Source organism: Sesamum indicum, linkage group LG2 (genome assembly GCF_026168435.1).
Source record: "Sesamum indicum cultivar Baizhima isolate 11 linkage group LG2, ASM2616843v1, whole genome shotgun sequence".
Lineage (NCBI taxonomy): Eukaryota > Viridiplantae > Streptophyta > Magnoliopsida > Lamiales > Pedaliaceae > Sesamum > Sesamum indicum.
The window spans coordinates 23,280,822-23,304,893 of NC_142658.1; the positions used below are offsets into that span (position 1 = coordinate 23,280,822).

General features: G+C 36.1%; 2 long non-coding RNA genes across 4 annotated transcripts; one reads left to right on the forward strand and one right to left on the reverse strand.

Annotated features, from left to right (window-relative positions):
- The first annotated feature begins 7,162 nt into the window (after nt 1-7,162).
- Nucleotides 7,163-8,839, forward strand: LOC148789288 (uncharacterized). Its single transcript, XR_016064122.1, has 3 exons — nt 7,163-7,204; nt 7,718-7,784; nt 8,537-8,839. It is a non-coding gene; the product is annotated as an uncharacterized LOC148789288 (long non-coding RNA).
- Nucleotides 8,840-15,414: 6,575 nt separating this feature from the next.
- On the reverse strand, nt 15,415-20,192 carry LOC148789289 (uncharacterized). 3 transcript variants are annotated; one of them, XR_016064163.1, is made up of 5 exons: nt 19,889-20,192; nt 19,468-19,605; nt 19,104-19,186; nt 18,894-19,002; nt 15,415-15,746 (listed from the first exon to the last, which is right to left on the reverse strand). It is a non-coding gene; the product is annotated as an uncharacterized LOC148789289 (long non-coding RNA). The 3 variants fall into 3 exon arrangements; XR_016064162.1 differs by having other exon boundaries at nt 18,894-18,971; nt 19,468-19,683; XR_016064161.1 differs by having other exon boundaries at nt 18,894-18,971; nt 19,889-20,189.
- Nucleotides 20,193-24,072: the final 3,880 nt, after the last annotated feature.

A 24,072-nucleotide genomic window follows, 5' to 3' on the forward strand; every position in this document is an offset into this window, starting at 1 on the left:
GGTGTGTGTGTGTGCGTGTCAGGTGTGTGTGTGTGTGTGTGTGGGGTGTGTGTGTGTGCGCATATGTGTGTGTGTACATGGGGGATGTGTGTGTGTGTGTGTGTGTGTGCGTGTGGGGTGTGTGTGTGTGTGTGTGTATGCGTGTGGAGTGTGTGGGTGGGTGTGTGTGTTTGGGGTGGGGTATGTGTGTGTGTGTGTCACGATAGAACATGTTTTACTTTCATTTTGAACAGTCTAATACGATGAACAGTCTGCCTTAAACTGGTTCAACACTTAACCAGCTCGAGTGCCACACCATGCTGGCACCCATGCACACTGACAGGCAAATCAGCCATGCCAACGTCTGATAGAGCTTCAAGGGGTTTATAGGAGCATCGTCTAAGGCTGATCCGCCATTTGCTTCCAAATATCAAGAATGCTGAGGCATGGCCTTCTCGGGTAGGCATAACATGGCCCCTTTGTTCCAGATTACCCCGTCCACCATTAACACCCTGTCTTCACAATGTTGGTTTCTTCTTTACATGGATGGGAAATCCTCTCACAGCTATGCGCATGCATTTTGTGGAAAGAGGAGAAATTATTCGTTGCTTCCTTGCAAGCAGAATTATCAATCCAGGGCCTTCATCAAATCGAAGTGCTTCTTACACATATCTACGAACTTTGGATGCCATGAAAACGCTGCAGGTGGAGGACAACTGAATTTGATGATTTTTTACAAAGGCCCAAATCGGGACCGAAAATTTTATTATTTTAGAGAGTTTATTAATTTATAGAGTATTAATTTATAGAGGTTTTACTGTATCTTGTTAGCAAGAGTGGTCTTGGATTGATTTAATTTACTAAAGGGGATATAGTAAGGAAAAATGAGTGGAGGATTGATAAAATCTGATAACTGCCTTGGGTGGTTATGATATGCTAACCAATTCTTGAAATTGGTTGACAGCGACCATTACAAAATGTTGTAGTTTTGAACCCTGACTTTGGTGTGTTTAGCCATTTTGATTTTCTTCCTACTAATAGCGGTCTCTATAATTTTCACCCATGAATCACATGGTAGTTTCTGTAGCGCTTGGGACAAAGATGAAACTCGTTTTCATTGATGGGACTTTCCCCAGACCAACAGCTGGTTCGGTGATCTTTGAACAATGGAGACGGGTGGATTTAATGGTCACGTCATGGATTTGGAATTTAATTTCCAGAGATTTCGTTGAGTCGTTCATGTACGTATCTTCCTCACGTGAACTTTGGCTTTAGATTCAAGGTAGATATGGGCGGAGCAATGGCCCTATGGTCTATCAAATTCAACGGGATCTATCACTGACTGCTTATGTGACCAGACTTAATAAAATATGGAACAAATTGTCACCTGGCGCCTAATCCCAAATGCACCTCTGGAGGCTGCACATGTGGTCAAAACAAAGCAATTGCAGAGAGGAATGAGAACACACAATTGATGCAATTGCTCATGGAGTTACATGAAAGCTTTGATTATGAAAGAAGCTAGATTTTGATGCAAGAACCTTTGGCAGATTTAGAGCGAGCATTCTCCATGGTTTTCACGGTGGAGAAACAAAGGCAGGTTCACACTGATATAGGAGAAGTCTCAAGACAAATGGTCTACCAGCTCATGTTGAAAGATAACAAGAAGGATGTAGGAGATATGTTCTCAAACAGGAGGAAACCATATTTGAATAAACATAATTTGTTGCGCACCTACTGTCATAAACCTGGTCTTACATAAGACACATGCTTCCAGGTTCATGGAGAGCAAAACTAGTACAAGTACAAGTAGAAGGAACAAGCAATCGAAATTTTGTTGCTGCAGCAACACTGGATGAAAGGGCAACATCTATAGATACCACCACTACCGAACTTTGCTTGTCACAAAATACAGAAGAGTTTGCTGGTAATACCTCTGGACCATCTGAAAATGATTCGGACTGTTGGATAATTGATTGCAGGGCTACTAACCATATATGTGAAACATTCAACTTTATCATTCATACACTAAGCCTCCACACACCAAATACATTCACTTGCCTGGTGGTTCCATGAAGCTTGCATCATACGTTGGCATTGTTCACTTAAATCACCATGTCACACACACGCAAGTCTTTATATTCCTTCTTTCTCTATCAACTTGTTATTTGTCAGCCAGTTATGTCATCACAACGCTTATACTTTTCAGTTCCCTAAAGCTAAGTGCTTATTGCAGGACCAAGTTACGAAAGGAGCTTGGTTGAAGGGACTGCTCCCAAGAATCTCTACATTGTTAGACAGTGCCTTAACACATATGCCTTTCCTCCCTCTGTGCATTGCAATATTGCATGTTCTAGCTCAGTTCAATGTGATGTACAAACCTGGCACAATAGACTGGGACATTCTTTTAAACGTAATGAAACATATTCCATTCTGTGCTTTCACTAATGTCGATCTTGATGTACCCTGTGATGTGTGTCACAAAGCCAAACAAACTAATGACATTTCTTTCCAGTGAATCACAATCTGAAGCACCCTTTCATCTTATACATTTAGATGTTTGGGGCCATTATACAACCTATACAATTTAAAAGTACAACTATGTCCTCACAATTCTAGATGATTACAGTCGCTCCTTGTAGACTTACCTCTTGAGACACAAATCCTAAGTTGCTTCCACTCTCAAGTATTTCTTCTCCATGATCAATAACCAATTTGCCATAAATATAAAAGTCATAAGGACGGACAATGGTTCTGAATTCCTCAACAACGACTGCCACACTCTTTGTCAAGATCTAGGTGTCATCCATCAAACTTCTTGCACATATACACCTCAGCAAAATGGGAGAATTGAACGCAAACATAAATAACTTCTAAATGTTACTAGAGCCTTGCTATACCAAGCCTCCTACAGTTCTAGGGTGATTCATTCTCACAGCAAACCTACTTAATCAATAGAACACCTTCAAAGCTCTTCACAGCAACGTGGACCTAGCCAAGTATTTTCCACATTCAACCAATTACATAATTAACTTAAGAACAGTGTCTCTTTATATCTCAAAATGTAAATAGTTTAGGCTGTAATTACTTGCGAGTAAAATATGTTTGATTGAGATAAGATATTAAAATTATGATTAAATACTTTTTATTGATAATTTTCTATTTTCTTGTAGTAATAAAAATAAATTTTTGTCTCCTATCTATCGACGGTTGTCATGAGGGATAATGGCACATGCAACAGGGAAGACAACAACCATAAAAGCGCCACACATAACTGCTATCATCAATCAGCCTGAGCGCATATATTCCCGTTCTTCCGCGACGCACATTGTCTGCTAGTCTGCCGCACGTAGTGTGCTGCCTGCCGCACAACTTGATGTCGTCTAAACATTGGATGTTGCCTGCGCGTGCAACTTCCTGCCTTTTGAACGTCGTGTCCTACATAAGTGCATGACATCCGGTCTCACTGCAAATGCATGCGGCCTGTGTGGGCGGCACCTTTCTTTGTTGCAACTCAAGTGCTATCTTCACTAAACTCGGGTACCATTTAGCCAACCCCCGCAACCTTCCATGCAAAGCCCCTATCCACACATACCCACAATCATTCACCACTGTAGAACAAGGCTACGACACCAACGTATTGTTGCTCACACCTCTGCACAGCTAATCGTCACTCTAATACGATGAACAGTCTGCCTTAAACTGGTTCAACACTTAACCAGCTCTAGTGCCACACCATGCTGGCACCCATGCACACTGACAGGCAAACCTGCCATGCCAACGTCTGATAGAGCTTCAAGGGGCTTATAGGAGCATCGTCTAAGGCTGATCCGCCATTTGCTTCCAAATATCAAGAATGCTGAGGCATGGCCTTCTCGGGTAGTATAACATGGCCCCTTTGTTCCAGATTACCCCGTCCACCATTAACACCCTGTCTTCACAATATTGGTTTCTTCTTTACATGGATGGGAAATCCTCTCACAGCTACGCGCATGCATTTTGTGGAAAGAGGAGAAATTATTCGTTGCTTCCTTGCAAGCAGAATTATCAATCCAGGGCCTTCATCAAATCGAAGTGCTTCTTTCACATATCTACGAACTTCGGATGCCATGAAAACGCTGCAGGTGCAGGACAACCGAGAGTATGAAACTTCATCGTCTGAAAAAATTGACTGCATTTTTTTCTCAATTTTATCGGCCACAAATTTGAGAAGTTTTGCTTAATGATGCCCCCTCCTTGTTTCGAATTTTCCATTTCCTTGTCTGTCCGTCTTTTTTTTGTGGTGTGTGGGTGTGGTGTGTGTGTGTGTGCATGCACGTGTGCAGTGTGGGGTGTGTGTGTGTGCGCATGTGTGTGGGGGGTGTGTGCGTGCGTGTTGGGTGTTTGTGTGTGTGTGTATGCGTGTGGAGTGTGTGGGGGTGTGTGTGTGTTTGGGGTGGGGTGTGTGAGTGTGTGTGTGACGATAGGACATGTTTTACTTTCATTTTGAACATAGAAGAAGTGAGGTGTTGCTTTTATCTTCAGCGCCAACGAATGTCATCTGCGTCTTGTTACATTTGCCATCCTCCTTCAATTTCTAAGTCTTCATTTTGATCTACACAACCTTTTTTCTTGTGCAGGATATCACCATAGTTTTGCAATATTTTATACTCATTACGGGTATTGTGTGTCTTTGTGGTCTATTTATGTCCTTTGTAATATTTTTGTGTGCTTGCATAGATGTGTATCCTCATTTTTGTTACCTGATATTAAAGAGTATTTATTGAAATAAGAGCAATAACAGGATAGGAGAGAGTGTATTGCCCTCTTCTTTTTTCCTTTCAATATATCTCGTTAGCAAGAGTGGTCTTGGATTGATTTACTTTACTAGAGGGGATATAGTAAGGAAAAATGAGTGGAGGATTGATAAAATCTGATAACTGACTTAGGTGGTTATGATATGCTAACCAATTCTTGAATTGGTTGTCACCGACCATTACAAAATGTTGTAGTTTTGAACTTGACTTTGGTGTGTTTAGCCATATTGATTTCCTTCCTGCTAATAGTGGTCTCTATAATTTTCACCCTTGAATCACATGGTAGTTTCTGTAGCTTCACCGCGATTTTTGGATACTCGCATGGAAGAGGGAGAATGGTGCTTTTGCTCAAGAACAATTAATCAGTTATATATGTTGTAGCTGATGCTTGACTCATGCTTGTGCTTACATGTGGCTTACTGTTTATCAGGTAAACAATTAATCAATACGTGGACTCTGAGCATTTTTTTTCCATTGCTCAGCTAAGGTACAGTTGGACTTCAATACATTCATTTATATCATATTTGTTTTTCCAGGCAAATGAGGTATGTGCTTGATGTGATAACCAAAGGAAGACTAGTTCGTGTTTTTGTTCCTTCTCTTACAACATAGTTCATCAATCAATATGACCTTTGCTCAGAATTATTGAATTGATTGTTTCCCATATTGTTATTCCTGTAGCTAAAGCATATTCCAAGTAAATAATTGCAATACTCAAATCTTATTAAAATTTGAACCCTTTCAATAGATTAAGAGATGTCTTAATTGACTTTAACTATTTGTGGCGGCTATAGAGCTTGGTAAGTTATCCACTCTGCTCTTTTTGTCTGGATCCAACCTCAGATCAAATGATATTCTTAGATGATGGATTCCATGAGCAGCAGTAGCAGCAACAACAAACACTAGCCTGAAGATGATGAAACCATGAAGAAGACGACACTGATATTGTAGACGCAAGATGAAGTCGCTATTGTCACACGCTTGTTTTATTTTTTCACTTCTTACGTCTGATGTGTATGCTGATTCATTTATTCTCATGTCTGTTCGGCCATGTCATTACTTAGTCAGTTAATCTGTTAGTGATAGTTATAGGAGCTCATTTGTATATAAATCACAATCATCTTCTTCCTCATTGATATATACACGAATTCACAGAAAACAGAGCTTGAATGTTCATTTTCATGGCTTCCACTGTGTCATATCTCTTCAAGATCAAACTTTAACATGGTATCAGAGCCTTCCTTGTGAAGATCTCGGGGTGCTAAAACCAATTTTACTTCAATGGCGCATAGAGAATTGCTGAATTATGGCGGATTCGATTGTGAGTCCGAGCAGCAAAGCTGCTGCAGAACAATTGGAAAGAGATGCACATGAACAATTTCCAGAGATTTCGTTGAGTCGTTCATGTACGTATCTTCCTCACATGAACTTTGGCTTGAGATTCAAGGTAGATATGGGCGGAGCAGTGGCCCTATGGTCTACCAAATTCAACGGGATCTATCACTGACTGCTTATGTGACCAGACTTAATAAAATATGGAACAAATTGTCGTACCTGGTGCCTAATCCCAAATGCACCTCTGGAGGCTGCACATGTGGTTAAACAAAGCAATTGCAGAGAGGAATGAGAACACACAATTGATAAAATTACTCATGGAGTTACATGAAAGCTTTGATTATGAAAGAAGCTAGATTTTGATGCAAGAACCTTTGGCAGATTTAGAGCGAGCATTCTCCATGGTTTTCACGGTGGAGAAACAAAGGCAGGTTCACACTGATATAGAAGAAGTCTCAAGACAAATGGTCTACCAGCTCATGTTGAAAGATAACAAGAAGGATGTAGGAGATATGTTCTCAAACAGGAGGAAACCATATTTGAATAAACATAATTTGTTGCGCACCTACTGCCATAAACCTGGTCTTACATAAGACACATGCTTCCTGTGACGCCCCAAAAATTATAATATATAATTGGCGGATTAATTGGTAAATTTTTATGAAACTTAGTTAATTAGTACATAAATTATGGGCCATAATTAGAATATAATAAAATTTGAACGGATTAAATTGAAATTTGTTATAATATTTTGGGACGATTTGTATTAATTAAGAAATTGGGAAGGACGTAATGGGTATTTTGAGAAAAGTTTAATTAAATCAATAAAATAATAATAATATTATATATATATATGGAAATAATATACATATATATTAAGTAAGTAATATAATATATATACATATATATATATAAAAGTAGAAAGAGAGCTAGACTTGAGAGTGGGAAGTGGGGGCCACCTCCCACCGCCTCACTCTCTTTGTTTTTTTTTCTTTTCCTTTCCTTGTTCTTTAAACATATAAATACACATGACACACACAATGTAATTGTGTAAATTTGCAACTCTCGGCCGAAAGCGAAATAAAGAAACAGAGGTACGAATAATGTGATTTTAATTCCTATTAAATTATATAATTATATTATTTAATTAGTTCATTTATTAAATGTTGTTTATGCTAAGTTATGTATTATTTAATCGGAGTATTTTACGAGTTTGGCTATTTAAAATAGTGTCCAATTAAATATCGAATTGGATATAAAAATGATGTCGTTGGTAAATTAGATTATTAAATTTATTAGATTTGAATATTAATATAGCTAATCTGTACAATTCCATCGGAATTGTTAACCAAATACATAATTACATGTATTATTGTTCAACTAAAGAATATAATAGCGAGGAATTGATAGAATATTCGTAGAAATATTCCGAAAATTATATTTAATAAATAGTATGTTAATAAAGAGGAAAAACGAAGATTTGTATTTCGATAGAAATGGAATATTAAAGAATTATTAGAAATTGTACAAATGATATTCAATATTATATTTTAAAAAAATTACAATATTCTCGATATATTAATTGTGTATGATATAACTCATTATAGGACACGGGGTTGAAGTAAAAGGACTGACAATTAGTGACAGAGTAGAAAGAAACGTTGTAAGGTCGAGGTAAGTAAATAATTAGTATTATCTATATATGCTTTCTGTATTTGTGGTTTTATTGTTATATGAATTTGTGGTTAATGTTGCCATTGATTTGTCTGAAATTATATAAGTGATGAATGATTTGGTTTGATTGTCGATATTATGTACGTGGAATGAGGAAATACGTTGAAATACTATGTGTGTTGTTTGATGTGTTGTGGGTGTCTGAAAATGAGAATGTAATGATATATTGTTTTGCGTTACTAGTTGCTTACAAGAATGGTGATATGTGGAAATGAGGGAGAGGTGGAAATTGAATATAATTGTGGCGTGAATACCCCTTGACGTGTTGAAAATGCTATGTGCGAAAAGAAAGTGCTATGTGCGAAAAGAAAATGCTATGTGCGAAATAAGCGCAATGAAAAGAGCTTTGATGCGATGCTATGTGCGAAATGCAACAGCTATGTGCGAGATTGATGAGCCGGCTGTCAAGGGGGTTCACTTGAATTTATATAACGGTGAGATTGAGTTGGCGGGAAAAACACAATATCACCTTCTGGTAAGCAAACTAGGAAAAATAGAGTTTGGTTAGTTGTCTTATTATGAGATAGTCATGTGGTGTAATAAAGTTGATTATGTTGGAATTAAATTGATTGTATTCCATTAGTGTTGCATGTTTATCTTGTTAGGGCTATGGTTGACATGCATATATAGATAGGACTGGTTATTTGCTTACTGAGTGGCAGGCTCATTCCCCTGCTGACATTTTCTTTCAGGAATAGACTTTGAGGTGTCTGACTGTTGAAGAGTAGGTCCACGCGCTATACCCAGGCAGGTCGGGCCAGTATGCAGTTTTCTCCTCTTTGTCAGTTAGAGTACAAAGCACATTTTGATTGTACAGAGAGAATATAAGCGTACGGATTACTTGTGACGAATCACCTTATGGTGTGTGATATGTATATATATATAATGTTGTGGGTTGATAATACCTATTATGACGTTGGGGTTACGTATACACATGGATTAAATTATTATGTGCATTTATATATATAAACACAGGGATTACAATAAGTATGACGTTTAGGGTAGGTATAGCCCTTGTAGCAAAGGGGGTGCTACACTTCCGAGTTCATGGAGAGCAAAACTGGTACTAGTACAAGTAGAAGGAACAAGCAATCGAATTTTTGTTGCTGCAGCAACACTGGATGAAAGGGCAACATCTGTAGATACCACCACTACCGAACTTTGCTTGTCACAAAATACAGAAGAGTTTACTGGTAATACCTCTGGACCATCTGAAAATGATTCGGACTGTTGGATAATTGATTGCAGGGCTACTAACCATATATGTGAAACATTCAACTTTTTCATTCATACACTAAGCCTCCACACACCAAATACATTCACTTGCCTGGTGGTTCCATGAAGCTTGCATCATACATTGGCATTGTTCACTTAAATGACCATGTCACACACACGCAAGTCTTTATATTCCTTCTTTCTCTATCAACTTGTTATTTGTCAGCCAGTTATGTCATCACAATGCTTATACTTTTCAGTTCCCTTAAGCTAAGTGCTTATTGCAGGACCAAGTTACGAAAGGAGCTTGGTTGAAGGGACTGCTCCCAAGAATCTCTACATTGTTAGACAGTGCCTTAACACATATGCCTTTCCTCCCTCTGTGCATTGCAATATTGCATGTTCTAGCTCAGTTCAATGTGATGTACAAACCTAGCACAATAGGCTGGGACATTCTTTTAAACGTAATGAAACATATTCCAATCTGTGCTTTCACTCATATCGATCTTGATGTACCCTGTGATGTGTGTCACAAAGTCAAACAAACTAATGACATTTCTTTCCAGTGAATCACAATCTGAAGCACCCTTTCATCTTATACATTTAGATGTTTGGGGCCATTATACAACCTATACAATTTAAAAGTGCAACTATGTCCTCACAATTCTAGATGATTACAGTCGCTCCTTGTAGACTTACCTCTTGAGACACAAATCCTAAGTTGCTTCCACTCTCAAGTATTTCTTCTCCATGATCAATAACCAATTTTCCATAAATATAAAAGTCATAAGGACGAACAATGGTTTTGAATTCCTCAACAACGACTGCCACACTCTTTGTCAAGATCTAGGTGTCATCCATCAAACTTCTTGCACATATACACCTCAGCAAAATGGGAGAATTGAACGCAAACATAAATAACTTCTAAATGTTATTAGAGCCTTGCTATACCAAGCCTCCTACAGTTCTAGGGTGATTCATTCTCACAGCAACCTACTTAATCAATAGAACACCTTCAAAGCTCCTCCACTAGAAAAGTCTCTTTGAACAATTAATAGATCACAGTCCCTCTCACACTCATCTTTGTGCCTTTGGTTGCCTTTGCTATGCCAGTAATGTGGATCCTCACAAGTCTAACTTTCATCCTAGGGCTCTCAAGTGCATTCTGTTAGGGTATGCCATGACCTAGAAAGCATATAAACTCTATGACTTGGATAAAAACCGTATTATCATCTCTAGAGATGTTCACTTCCATGAACATTACTTTCTTTTTTCTACCCTGTTTCTCTCTCTTCTCTTAGTCTCTGTCCTTTTCCTTTAGTTCCCCCTTATACTGATGATGTTGTCTGTGATCCTACTGCACTTTTCACCCATTTCCCGCAGTTCCTCTGGCTCCTGTGTCCCTTCTGTTTCTCCTCTTGCTCCTCAACCACCTGCACCTCCTCTTCGTCGTTCCACCAAAAATACTCAATGTCCTCCTTGGCTTAATGATTTCATATGTTCTGCACATGTACCTCCTTCTTTACACTCCACCACTCCTGCATTTAAGTTGTTTGTAGCCTCGTTATCTGTTTTGTAGGAGCCCAAGTCTTTTTTTGAGGCCATCCAGCATGAAGAATAGAGGGAGGCCATGAAAAATGAGCTACAGGCCTTAGAGCACAACAACACTTGGAAGCTTGCCCCTTTTTTGCCTGGTAAACGGGCAATTGGTTGTAAATGGATCTTCAAGACAAAGCTTAGAGATGATGGCCAAAATAGTTTTAGAGAAAAATTATATATATATATATATATAAACTTGTGTGAGAGTAAATAAAAAAGAATGTACTTTTTTAGGGGAAATTATTGTAATAATGCAAAGAAAAAGAAAGTTACAAGAGTGGGGTGGTTTTGGAGGTGTTTAAAAAGTAGGCAGCACCGCTGCTGCTATTTTTTATAATTATACTGTTTTTTTAAAATTCTTAACAAGTAAAAGAATATTATTTATTTTAATTCTTAACAAATAAAAGGATTTATGCTATATTTTGAACAGTTACGAAACATAAAAAATAAAAAATAAGATAGAATTATGGAACAATCACATCATTATGGGCATCAACTGTGGAGTGTTAGGTTGTGGCCCACTGCTAGCAATTTTCAGCCCACATGCGATAATTGGAAACTAGCATTCCACCTTTTGAAAATCAGTATTTTCAGCCCAATTTAAGGAATGTTATTTGTTCCAACGTGGCTTTATTTGCTTTTAATTTCTTAAATCCGATTGTAATATTTCAAAATATCGTTTCGATTGCTTGAAACCAAATATTTTTCCAACATAACCCTTCTCCTTATTTTGTATTAATAAATAAATAAATTAATATTATACTAATATAGTTTAGTATATAAAAAATTTTAAAACCTTATTAAAAAATATTTTATCAATCAAGAATAAGAAATTTTCTTGTTAATAAAAATATACATTAAAATGATTATTGCTCATTTATTTTAAATAAATTCCTAGCAAATTAACAACGTTGAAATGTTATTTGCCTATTTATTTTTAAGAATATAGTGTTCATTCTTTAATTAGTTTAGAGAAATTAGAAATTAATGGCAAATAATTTTCTTCTTTAACAGAGTTTGCTCTTATGTCTTTTCACAATAGGACTGAAATACTTAGACTATATTTGAATTGATGGATTTGAAGTTTAGATTAGTGTTTATATATTATTCACATTTTATTTATTTTAAATATTTTGGAAGTGACTTTGTCACTTACAACATCGAGGATGATCCGATAACTTTCAAAGATGCTATGGCTTCTTCAGAAGCCAAGCAGTGGAAAGAAGCTGTCAAAAGTGAGATGGACTCCATTGTTTCTAATGGAACGTGGGTGCTAGTCGATCTTCCTCCGGGATGTACTACTATTGGGTGTAAGTGGATTTTTAAAAGGAAACTGAAACCTGATGGGACCATAGATAAGTTTAAAGCCAGATTGGTGGCTAAAGGGTTTAAATAAAAGGAGGGGATAGACTATTTCGATACCTATTCTCCGGCAGCTCGATTGACTACAATCCGGATGCTTATAGCAATTGCTTCGGTGTATAATCTCTCAATTCATCAGATGGATGTGAAAACAACCTTCTTGTATGGTGAACTCGAGGAAGAGATTTATATGGAACAGCCTGAGGGGTTTGTAGCTCATGGTAACGAGCATAAAGTTTGTAAACTTGTTAAGTCTCTATATGGACTTAAACAAGCACCCAAACAGTGGCATAAAAAGTTTGATAAAACTATTCTTGCGTTCGGCTTCACTGTAAATGAGAATGATAAATGCATATACTGTAAGGTTAAAGGAGATAAACTGATAATTCTATGTCTGTATGTGGATGATATTCTATTAATAGGGTCATGTCTAAATATTATTATCGAAACCAAGTCATTTTTGAAAAATAAGTTTGAAATGAAGGATATGGGTGAGGCTAATGTGATTCTTGGCATCAAGTTGACTCGGTCAACTGATGGAATAGCCATTTCTCAGTCTCATTATGTTGAGAAGATAATTGAGAAATTTGATTATCAAAACAGTAGAATTGCTAAAACACCATATGATCCTTCTGTAGCTTTATTCAAAAATGAAAGTGGTATTTCGGTTGCACAAATAAGGTATTCCCAAATTATTGGGAGCTTACAGTATCTGGCAAATGGCACGAGACCAGATATATCTTTTTCTGTCTCTAAGCTGGCTAGATACACTAGTTGCCCTGATAAAACTAATTGGGGTGCCTTGGATAGAGTACTAAGGTACCTAAAGGGCACGGTGTCACTGGCCATACATTATGGCAGATTCCCTGTTGTTCTTGAGGGATATAATGATGCTAGCTGGATAGCCAAAAACTCCGAGAGTAATAGGTGCTCAGGATATGTTTTTACCTTAGGTGGGGGCGCAGTCTCCTGGAAGTCTGCAAAACAGACTTTGATAACCCAGTCTACGTTTGAAGCCGAGTTATGTGCGTTAGATACGAATGGTACCGAGGCAGAATGGCTATTTTGGTTGTTATCACAACTTCCCGTTGTAAATCAGCCTCTTTCACCAATTGTTGTACATTATGATAGCCAAACTACAATAGCAAAGGTGAGGAGTCGTAAATACAATCAAAAGACCAAACGACACATCCAAGTTAGACTAAAATCTATAAGGGCATTAGTGTCAGACAGAGTAATAGGCATTGACTTTGTGGGAACAAAGGACAATGTGGCTGATCCTTTGACGAAAGGCTTGAATCTGTCGCAAGTTCATAAGTCTAGATTGGAGATGAGACTGAAAACCTATGAGTGATATATCTACGACGGCAACCCAACCTTTTGAGTGGAGATCCCATAAAAAAAGTTCAGTGTGGTATCAACAAGTCGTAAGGGTATGTTAGAGCACCAAATAGACTAATACTTTGTATCTGGAGTCTATCCCCTCAAATTCTAGAAGGTGCTGCTACTGCAAGTATAGTAAGAGTTCATCTCTGAATGGGGTCAAGTCTTATAAGACGAGATGCTAGCAGTGCATCCTTGGAGACACCCAACTAAGTGAATGTCGTTGTTTGGCCGTAACTAAGGAATTGGGTTTTTCCTGAAAGCATTCATGAACAGGATCAAGACACATGGCCTAAGTGTACCTAAAGATCAACACAAAGCTGGTTGCTCGTTGTTACTGACAGACGTTGTCACACTCACAGGTTTAAATTCAAGGCTTAGTTCCATTTAACCTGGTGACAACTGACGTTAGATAACTTAGACAGTGGTTCAAACCGAAAGGTACCTTTGTTGAAAGCAAGTCATGGAAACTTGAGTTCAAATCTATGAGTTTGTGGGGGATTGTTGAATTTGAATTTTCAAAAGTAGAAACCCACAGATTTGTAACAGCAGCAGCAATTGAATTCACCTTCAATTTTCTTCATTTCATTTGCTATTGAATGTGATTGATTGAGGATCAAAAACCGCAAAACCCATTTTCAATTGTTGTTTTCAATTTACAATTTGAAAAAGAAATTGGATTGCTGCTTTCAATTTGCAATTGAATATGAGTGTAACAGCAATTTCTTTCTTCATTGCTGATTCATTTCGCACGGTTTCTTGTGGGGGGAGATTAATTGCCATTATATTTTCTTTTATGGCTGTACTTTGGGCATGCCTATATAAAGGCATGCCACTTGCCATTTGTAAAAACACAACGACAATCACAATCTCTCTTCCTTTGCGAACTCTCTCCCTCTCTTTCTCGATTTCTATCATTCTTTAAAGATTTGAGCGATCAAGTTTTGATTACGAGCTTCTGAGTGTTTGGTCGAGGTGTTCTTCGGTATAGTGCTAAAACCAAAAGAACTGTAACCGTCTTATCCTGAGAGAAATTACGTTGCACCCGGTGCACTGCTGATACGAGGTATATATTTTCTTCAAGGCAAGCAGTAATTCTGCGATTCGGTTAAAATTAACGATTTCAAAGTGGACTGAAAATTGTTACGATACAATTCTCGTTGTAAGTTTTCAATTTAAATTTCTTGTCAGAAATAGCATTTCTAATTGCTTTTTGTTATTTGTTCCAACGTGCCTTTATTTGCTTTTGATTTCTTAAATCCTATTGTAATATTTCAAAACATCGTTTCGATTGCTTGAAACCAAATATTTTTCCAACATAACCCTTCTCCTTATTTTGTATTAGTAAATAAATAAATTAATATTATAGTTTACTATATAAAAAATTTTAAAACCTTATTAAAAAATATCTTATCAAACAAGAATAAGAAATTTTCTTGGTAATAAAAATATTCATTAAAATGAGTATTGCTCATTTATTTTAAATTGTTTATTTTAAATAAAATTCCTAGCAAATTAACAACGTTGAAATGTTATTTGCCTATTTATTTTTAAGAATATAGTGTTCATTTTTTAATTAGTTTAGAGAAATTAGGAATTAATGGCAAATAATTTTCTTCTTTGACAGAGTTTTGCTCTTATTTCTTTTCACAATAGGACTGAAACACTTAGACTATATTTGAATTGATGGATTTGAAGTTTAGATTAGTGTTTATATATTATTCACATTTTATTTATTTTAAATTTTACTATGCCAAGTAAAGTATAATAAAAATATCTTCTATCAAATTAATCGTGTTAAAATATTATTTTGTATTTAATCTTTTTATTGGATATATAGTCTGTTTCCTACTTGGTCGTTTACTTGATTCATCCTGCTGTCCCCTTGGACTTGATGTTGCCATGTGTGGCGAGTTAGCCAGATAATTCGAGTGAAGTTTGTTCCTCTCAAAATAAAAAATAAAAAAAAAACAGAAAAAGATAGAGAAGGTATAATAGTGCACATGAGAAAGGAAAAAGAAAAATTGCTTGCTTGCTCAAAACATGGTACCACATCAAATATTTACTAACAAGATAGTAGGAAACAACTACATAGGATCTCTAGGTATCACTTTTAGGCATGAACCAGACATACTTTCCCTGTTTCTGGTTTCCTTAATACATGATTATGATCTAAGTATTACAAACATGCTTGGTTCTATTTACAGTAGGCAAGATTTACTTCCACGGCGAACCCATGAGGCTCATACTTAGAATTACTTGAACGCCACAACTGATATCGACAAATCCATGAACGTTGTTAAGCAGACTCTTTCATTCAGATCATCTTCACTGCTAACTTAACTGCAAAAACAAAGAAGAAAACTTGAGCAAAGTCAACCATATAAGAAAAGTATGCAACACATAATGGCATGTAAACTATAGGACAACCTATATCCTTCTCTCCCATTTCTACCCAAAAAGCAACCTTGGTCCCCATCCATTTCACCTCTACTGATTTTTCCCCATATTTAAAAATCAAGAAATATTGAGACCATTTTATTATCCTTTGCATAAATCAAACCCAAAATTCGGACTGATTTCTATTATGCCTTCACGTTCTCAACATTCTAATGGGGAAAGCAATAGGATTATGAATTCCAAGGCCACTTTAAACATGACGGACGCAAGGCAGTTCGGAGTTGAGGCCTACAAGAGAGATAATACTCCAATGTTTTTGTAGATTTATTCTTGGTCTGTTCATTATGTTGGCTTTTGGCCTCATGTTGCTTTCTTAGAAATTTTTGTTTGTCATACATTTGCATTTTTGTACAAATTTTACAAAAACTCCATATATGTCCATATCATTGACATCTAACATTTGAAGGTGTATCACAAAAAAATTTGTTGAAAAATCATTATTACACAATCACACGAAATTCAGAAATCAAATACTGCATACTAAATTGAAAAACAGTCGAGATGCCAATCTCATTATTTGTGTTAAAATCACTTGTATATATATCTTAAAAGACTTTTATCATTTATCAAAATAAAAGTTAGTGATGGATGCAATTTGCTAAAAAATAGTGTACTTTTTTGGAAGTCTAAACAAAGATGGTGATGAATGCAATTTGCTAAAAAACAGAAAACTTAATGCAGCTTAAAATTTTCCAAAGAGCTGCAAAAACTGTTTTGAATCCAATTCTTTTTTATGGAAATAAAAATCAATAACAGATTTCCTTGAAAATCCAAAAACGTGACTTATTCATGCATTTATCAAAAATAATTAAATGAATATATGCCCATGAATAATCAAATACAAAAAATATTCTAAACGCTGTAAATTTATTTTAAATAATTTGAAAGAAATTACTGCAATTCAAGCTGATTTTGAGAATTAAAGAAGACCACAGCTGATTTTGAGAATTAAAGAAGACCACAGCTGATTTTGAGAATTAAAGAAGACCACCCAAGAGAAAAACAAATCTTTGAGTCAAAGAGAAAAATTTATTTTAAGAACTTTACGTGAAAACAAAAGAACACTTGACAAGGAAAACAAATCTTTTGGGCAAAAGAGAGAAACAATTTTCTAGTAATACATTTCAACTTATCAAAACTTTGTGTTCCTTAAAAATCATTGATGAACTCTTGAACGTACATAATAATACTCACAAAAGTTTTACCAAGTAATCTTGAAAAATATATTTTTAATTGGCATCTCGACAACAGTTCCACATTAGCATAGCATTTAATCCCAAAGTTCGCAAATAAAAAATAATTTATGATTGTATAATATAGATGTTCCAACATACTATTCTGTAATACACCTTCAAAAATAAGATGTTAATAACAAGAACTAACATGGTTTCCGTAAATCATACACAAATGTCAAACGTATTAACAACAAAAAGTTTTAAGGCAGCTCATGAAGAAAACCCAACATAATAAACGAACCAAAAATAAATTTACAAAAAGATGAGGTATTTGTTCTCTCATTAAGGTCTCAACTCTATACTTGCATCATTCACATTTTTGAGCAGCCTAAAAAATCCCTAATCCCATACTTTCCAGACCAGAATGGAGAAAGCACGGCTTTCCAAAGAAATCAGAGCAGCAAATTTTAGGTTTGAATTATACAAAGTATAAAATCAATGGTCTCAACCATTCTTGATTCCAAAATATAGGAGAAAAATCAGCAAAGAAGAATTGATAGGGGCCGTTGGTTGCTTTTCAGTTAGAAACTTGAAGAGAAGACTATGAAGATACGTAAGGCTACCATTAGGTTCTAAAATGTCAACAAATTCCCACACAATTCTTATCGATATGAGGTTATCTAGTTTGCACCTAATTGGCAAACCCAATTCAAACTCTAGCCTTCAATCTTTTAATAAACAAGTATGAAAAACCTATACTAACTTATATGCTTCACTTTAATGCATGTGGAGAATGATGTATCAGGTAGGGTGATGCCCTTTGCTAATTGAACGCTATATGTGTTAGGGCTAAAGAAAACCAGATATCACCTCCAACATTAGTTCAATATGGTCCAATTTTTATTTGAAAATCTCTTAAAATTTCACTTTATATGTACGGATTCACCAATAAATAAATACTCACCTTACCTAGTCAATGGGTTGTGGGACCCAAAACCTATCGAACAATTTCACAATTTTAATGCAATTAGAAACAAACATGCAAATAAATATGGGTTTCAGCGAGACTTCAGTGACGGCATTGCCTGCATCAAATTTAGAGTATAGTGCTTTTTTCAACAAATAAAACTTGCAAATAAAAGAATTGATAACAGCAATTCCGTGTGACTCTATTGAATCTCTGTACTTTGTATCAAGACAGAATTACGAACAGACATGGAAGAAAACAACATATATACAACATTGTAGCACTCTCCAATTAAAAGGCATAAGAACAAATACCGCACTTGATGCACTTGAGAAAAGATATTTTGCTGGCCCATCAATTGAGCAAGTATCAATTGGTTTACGAAGTTCCAATACAGTCCAAAGAGGAAATTGAGATATTTAAAGTCAAGCTCATATTCAGCGAATCACATATATGCATTAAGAAAGAAGATAAGTGAACTTGATCGGCAACAAAGATAATAGCAGGAAAAACAAAGTGTTACTTACTGTTCCTAAAGTAGGTTCATAGTTGCTGATCTAAGTGAAGATACATGTGGGGTCCCATTAGTTTCAAGCAACTGTCTTATGCTAGATTGTGTAAGATAATCGACATGGTGTGACTAACAAAAATCATCATATTTCTAGTATAGCCTAGCCCCATATATTAACAACTGCAGCCAAACATTTTCAGAAACAAAGTCCCACGTAGACCAAGGATCATTGGCAGCAATTTATACGGATGGAAAATGAAAATCATGGCCAATACATTCACACAAGCAAAATATAGTAACAACTGCAACCAAATATATTAGTAAATAACTTTTCTGAAACACAACATTCATGCAAATTATAACATTGCTAGACTCACATTCTTTCCCAACCTAATGGTAGGGAAGATCAGCCAGCGGACAAAGATGACAATCCAATCCAAAGCCTGCAGGTTCTCCTGGCAGATTTGGAAAAACAAAGGTTTTGCCCTAGGAGTTACTATATCATTAACACTCGTGAAAACTTGATTCGAAACAATGATTAACGCATGAATTATTAACAAAGAACATGTAAAAGACCAAAAGATTACCAATTCAATGCCAGTAGTCTCGTCGATTCGAGTCCCTAAACCCAACATAAGTTTCGTTCCCACTCCATCTCTATACGAATCCCCTGCGAAAGCATTTGGATGCAATTAAATAACATTATAAGATGGGAAAAGACCAATGAAATCAGAGCCAAAAAGAAAAAAGGAAAAGCTAGACACAGAAAATGCAAGTGGAATAAGCAAAGCCAAATCTGCCTTCAAGAAAGAAGCTCTGAAAAACAAGACTGCCAAAAAATTGACTAGTTTGTGAGTGTAGGCAATATGTATTAATATCCCTCAAGACACTAGCGATCAAAATGACAACAGGATCATTACTGAATATAATCATATCAAAAAACAACCATACCCAAAGGGAAAAGCCTTCAAAACCTCCAAAACCTCCAATTCAGAGAGCCATCTTGCCTATTCTCTGAACAAGTTCTGATCCAGCAACAATGTCCACACCAGCATCCTTGTATGTAAGTCCCAGACACTTGTCCGCAGACTGCAGTCGTAATCCAAGACATACAATAGAACCCATGTGTAATTGAAATTCAAGAACCTTGAAATAACAAATCGAGACCTTAAAAAAAAACAAAAAGGAAAAAGAGTAAGGCCGTAATTTCACAATTCAGTGACACTGAAAAGTACTCATATTAAATCTTCCGTTGGGAAGACAGACTTCCTTTAACCAAGATACTCTTAAGTTCACAATGCAAGAACCCATAATGCAAGAAACTTAAAAGAACTCTTATGCAATGAGGTGATGTCAGACTCTCAAGAAATACCTTAAGAAAGAACAGATCGAGGCTGAGGGCAGTCGGCGGAGGCGGCCGGACGTCTGAGACGATGTTCAAAAACGCCGCTGTTAAAAAAGAAGGGCATGTCAATGTGAGCGCCCTCTTGCTTTTCTTCTGCACTATTTTTGATTTTTCAAAATCTGGTCGTGGATGTTCCTCTTATATAACTATGCGCCGGCGCGGGGAACACAACGGTAAAGTTTTTTTGTTCTTTTCTTTCTTGAAATCACAACGGTAAAGTTGGGAAGATTAGGTTTCACTGTGGTTTGAGGGTGAGAAAGTGTCAGACCCGTGAACAAGATGATGATTTCAAGGGTAAATTGCATTTTTGCCCCTGTATTATCATCAAAATGCAAAGAACCCCTATATTAAAAAAAAATAGGTTAAAAATTCGATGTTTTTATTAATCTTGTGTAGAACCTTATTCCTGTTAGGATCTGGCGAAGAGCGAGAAATATTAAAAAATGCTATATTAATGCAATATTATATCATATGATATCAATTAGAAAAATCCGCACCATTGTCGTGTTAATACATTAATATATGTCTGGCATGTGTTGAATTAAAATATAATTAAATCATACATAATTTAAAAATATAATCACATGTAACCCACACATGTAGGTGAAATAAGTGCATGTTATAAAAAAAATGGGGTTAAATGCAATTTACTCATCTGATATACGAAATGAGCAAATATCCTCTTATGACAACACATGAAACAATTTACTATTTTATTTTTTATAGAGGATTTTTTGCTCATTTATATTATGCAATTTGATATTTTTTTTTTACATGTAAGTGTTTATGTAGCGGATGAAGACTAATTAAAAAAATGTCCAATCAATAAAATCCTCAAATTAAAAAATCTCAATTTTGTCCATCTCACCATATTTTAGCCACTTTTAAAATCGACGATCAGAATCTTGCAATTGTAAAAAATCAATTAATTCGAGGTTACTATTTTGCCACCTCTTATATACATGACAGTAAATGCAATTAAAGTTTAAAAAATCCCACTATTCAATTTCGGCATTGGATCTTCTATTTCATTTTCCTATTTCATCTCCTATTGCTTTTTGAGATGATTGCCGTGTGGATAATCTTAAGTGAGAGAAAATGTGGTGTAAAAATCGTGGGGCAAGAGAGAGAAAATATATAGAAAAAGTAGATCGAAATAAAAAATTAAAAAAGATAAAATCTATGGCAAAGAGATAGAAAATTATCGATAAAAAATAATTAATGATAATTTTAATATTATCACAAATTATATTTATTTAGTGGCAAGAATTATTATTTTATTACAACAATGAATTTTAAAGTTTTATTGAAGATAATTATTTTATAAAAATTATAATTAGTTTCTAATTGTAAAAATTAACTCTTATATTTACCAGTTCAGTAACTCTTGAGAGAGTTAATGGTCGTGAACAAAAAAATAACGCCAAGAGAGGTAGTACAGTTAGTGAGCTGGTAAATACAGGAGTTAATTAAGTGAACTAGCAGATATAATTATTTTGTAAAAACTATTCTTTAACTTAAGAAAAAGTATTTTAAATACATTTGAAAAAAATATATCACATCAACTATAATCATTATATATTATTTTATCTCACAATTAATTATGTATTAAAAAAATATTGATTATACTACAAAAATAATGATTATTTTATATTATTATATGTGTCTTTCATTAACGCGTATTATTATTGAAAATACATTAATAAGTAACTTAAAATCATTATTATTGAAAATATTAATGAGTACGTGAATGTAGCTTTTAAAATAGTATAACATATTTAATATTTTGTAATTGTTCTAAATAAAAAATTTACATTTTTGGCACAAGAATATCATCTAACTATGAGAATCAAGACGTCATTTATTATTGGACCTAGCCAAGTATTTTCCACACTCAACCAATTACATAATTAACTTAAGAACAGTGTCTCTTTATATCTCAAAATGTAAATAGTTTAGGCTGTAATTACTTGCGAGTAAAATATATTTGATTGAGATAAGATATTAAAATTATGATTAAATACTTTTTATTGATAATTTTTTATTTTCTTGTAGTAATAAAAAACAAATTTTTGTCTCTTATCTATCGACGGTTGTCATGAGGGATAATGGCACATGTGACAGGGAAGACAACAACCATAAAAGTGCCACACATAACTGCTATCATCAATAAGCCTGAGCGCATATATTCCCGTTCTTCCGCGACGCACATTGTCTGCTAGTCTGCCGCACGTAGGGTGCTGCCTGCCGCACAACTTGATGTCGTCTAAACATTAGATGTTGCCTGCGCGTGCAACTTCCTGCCTTTTGAACGTCGTGTCCTACATGAGTGCATGACATCCGGTCTTACTGCAAATGCATGCGGCCTGTGTGGGCGGCACCTTTCTTTGTTGCAACTCAAGTGCTATCTTCACTAAACTCGGGTACCATTTAGCCAACCCCCGCAACCTTCCATGCAAAGCCCCTATCCACACATACCCACAATCATTCACCACTGTAGAACAAGGCTACGACACCAACGTATTGTTGCTCACACCTCTGCATGGCTAATCGTCACTCTAATACGATGAACAGTCTGCCTTAAATTGGTTCAACACTTAACCAGCTCGAGTGCCACACCATGCTGGCACCCTTGCACACTGACAGGCAAACCTGCCATGCCAACGGATAGAGCTTCAAGGGGCTTATAGGAACATCGTGTAAAACTGATCCGCCATTTGCTTCCAAATATCAAGAATGCTGAGGCATGGCCTTCTCAGGTAGTATAACATGTCCCCTTTCTTCCAGATTACTCCATCCACCATTAACACCCTGTCTTCACAATATTGGTTTCTTCTTTACATGGATGGGAAATCAAAGAGTGTAGCAGGCCTAGCGTAGCGATCGAGGGAGAAAGCGGCATCCTAGTTGGAAAGCGCGAGAGACCGACTAACGGGGGGGGGGTGTTACAGGGGGGTGTCCCCCTTGTTTGGCGTCGTAAACTATATACCAGTGCCCCCTACCAGATTACTATAACTAAACTATATGCCCTAATCCCCTTTAAACGACACTTTTTTGACTATATCATTTTAGAAGCGGGCTCGGGATCTTTAATAATCTATAAGACAACTCAGAAGACCATGATAGTCTAGAGAAAGCTCATAAAGAAAAATTATTCGTAGCTTCCTTGCCAGCAGAATTACCAATCCAGGGCCTTCATCAAATTGAAGTGCTTCTTACACATATCTACGAACTTCGGATGCCATGAAAACGCTGCAGGTGCAGGACAACCAAGAGTATGAAACTTCATCGTCTGAAAAAATTGACTGCATTTTTTTCTCAATTTTATCGGCCACAAATTTGAGAAGTTTTGCTTAATGATGCCCCCTCCTTGTTTCGAATTTTCCATTTCCTTGTCTGTCCGTCTTTTTTTTTTGTGGTGTCTGGGTGTGGTGTGTGTGTGTGTGTGCATGCACGTGTGCGGTGTGGGGTGTGTGTGTGTGCGCATGTGTGTGAGGGGTGTGTGCGTGCGTGTTGGGTGTGTGTGTGTGTGTATGCGTGTGGAGTGTGTGGGTGTGTGTGTGTGTTTGGGGTGGGGTGTGTGAGTGTGTGTGTCACGATAGGACATGTTTTACTTTCATTTTGAACATAGAAGAAGTGAGGTGTTGCTTTTATCTTCAGCGCCAACGAATGTCATCTGCGTCTTGTTACATTTGCCATCCTCCTTCAATTTCTAAGTCTTCATTTTTATCTACACAACCTTTTTTCTCGTGCAGGATATCACCATAGTTTTGCAATATTTTATACTCATTACGGGTATTCTGTGTCTTTGTGGTCTATTTATGTCCTTTGTAATATTTTTGTGTGCTTGCATAGATGTGTATCCTCATTTTTGTTTACTTGATATTAAAGAGTATTTATTGAAATAAGAGCAATAACAGGATAGGAGAGAGTGTATTGCCCTCTTCTTTTTTCCTTTCAATATATCTCGTTAGCAAGAGTGGTCTTGGATTGATTTAATTTACTAGAGGGGATATAGTAAGGAAAAATGAGTGGAGGATTGATAAAATCTGATAACTGCCTTGGGTGGTTATGATATGCTAACCAATTCTTGAATTGGTTGACAGCGACCATTACAAAATGTTGTAGTTTTGAACCTGACTTTGGTGTGT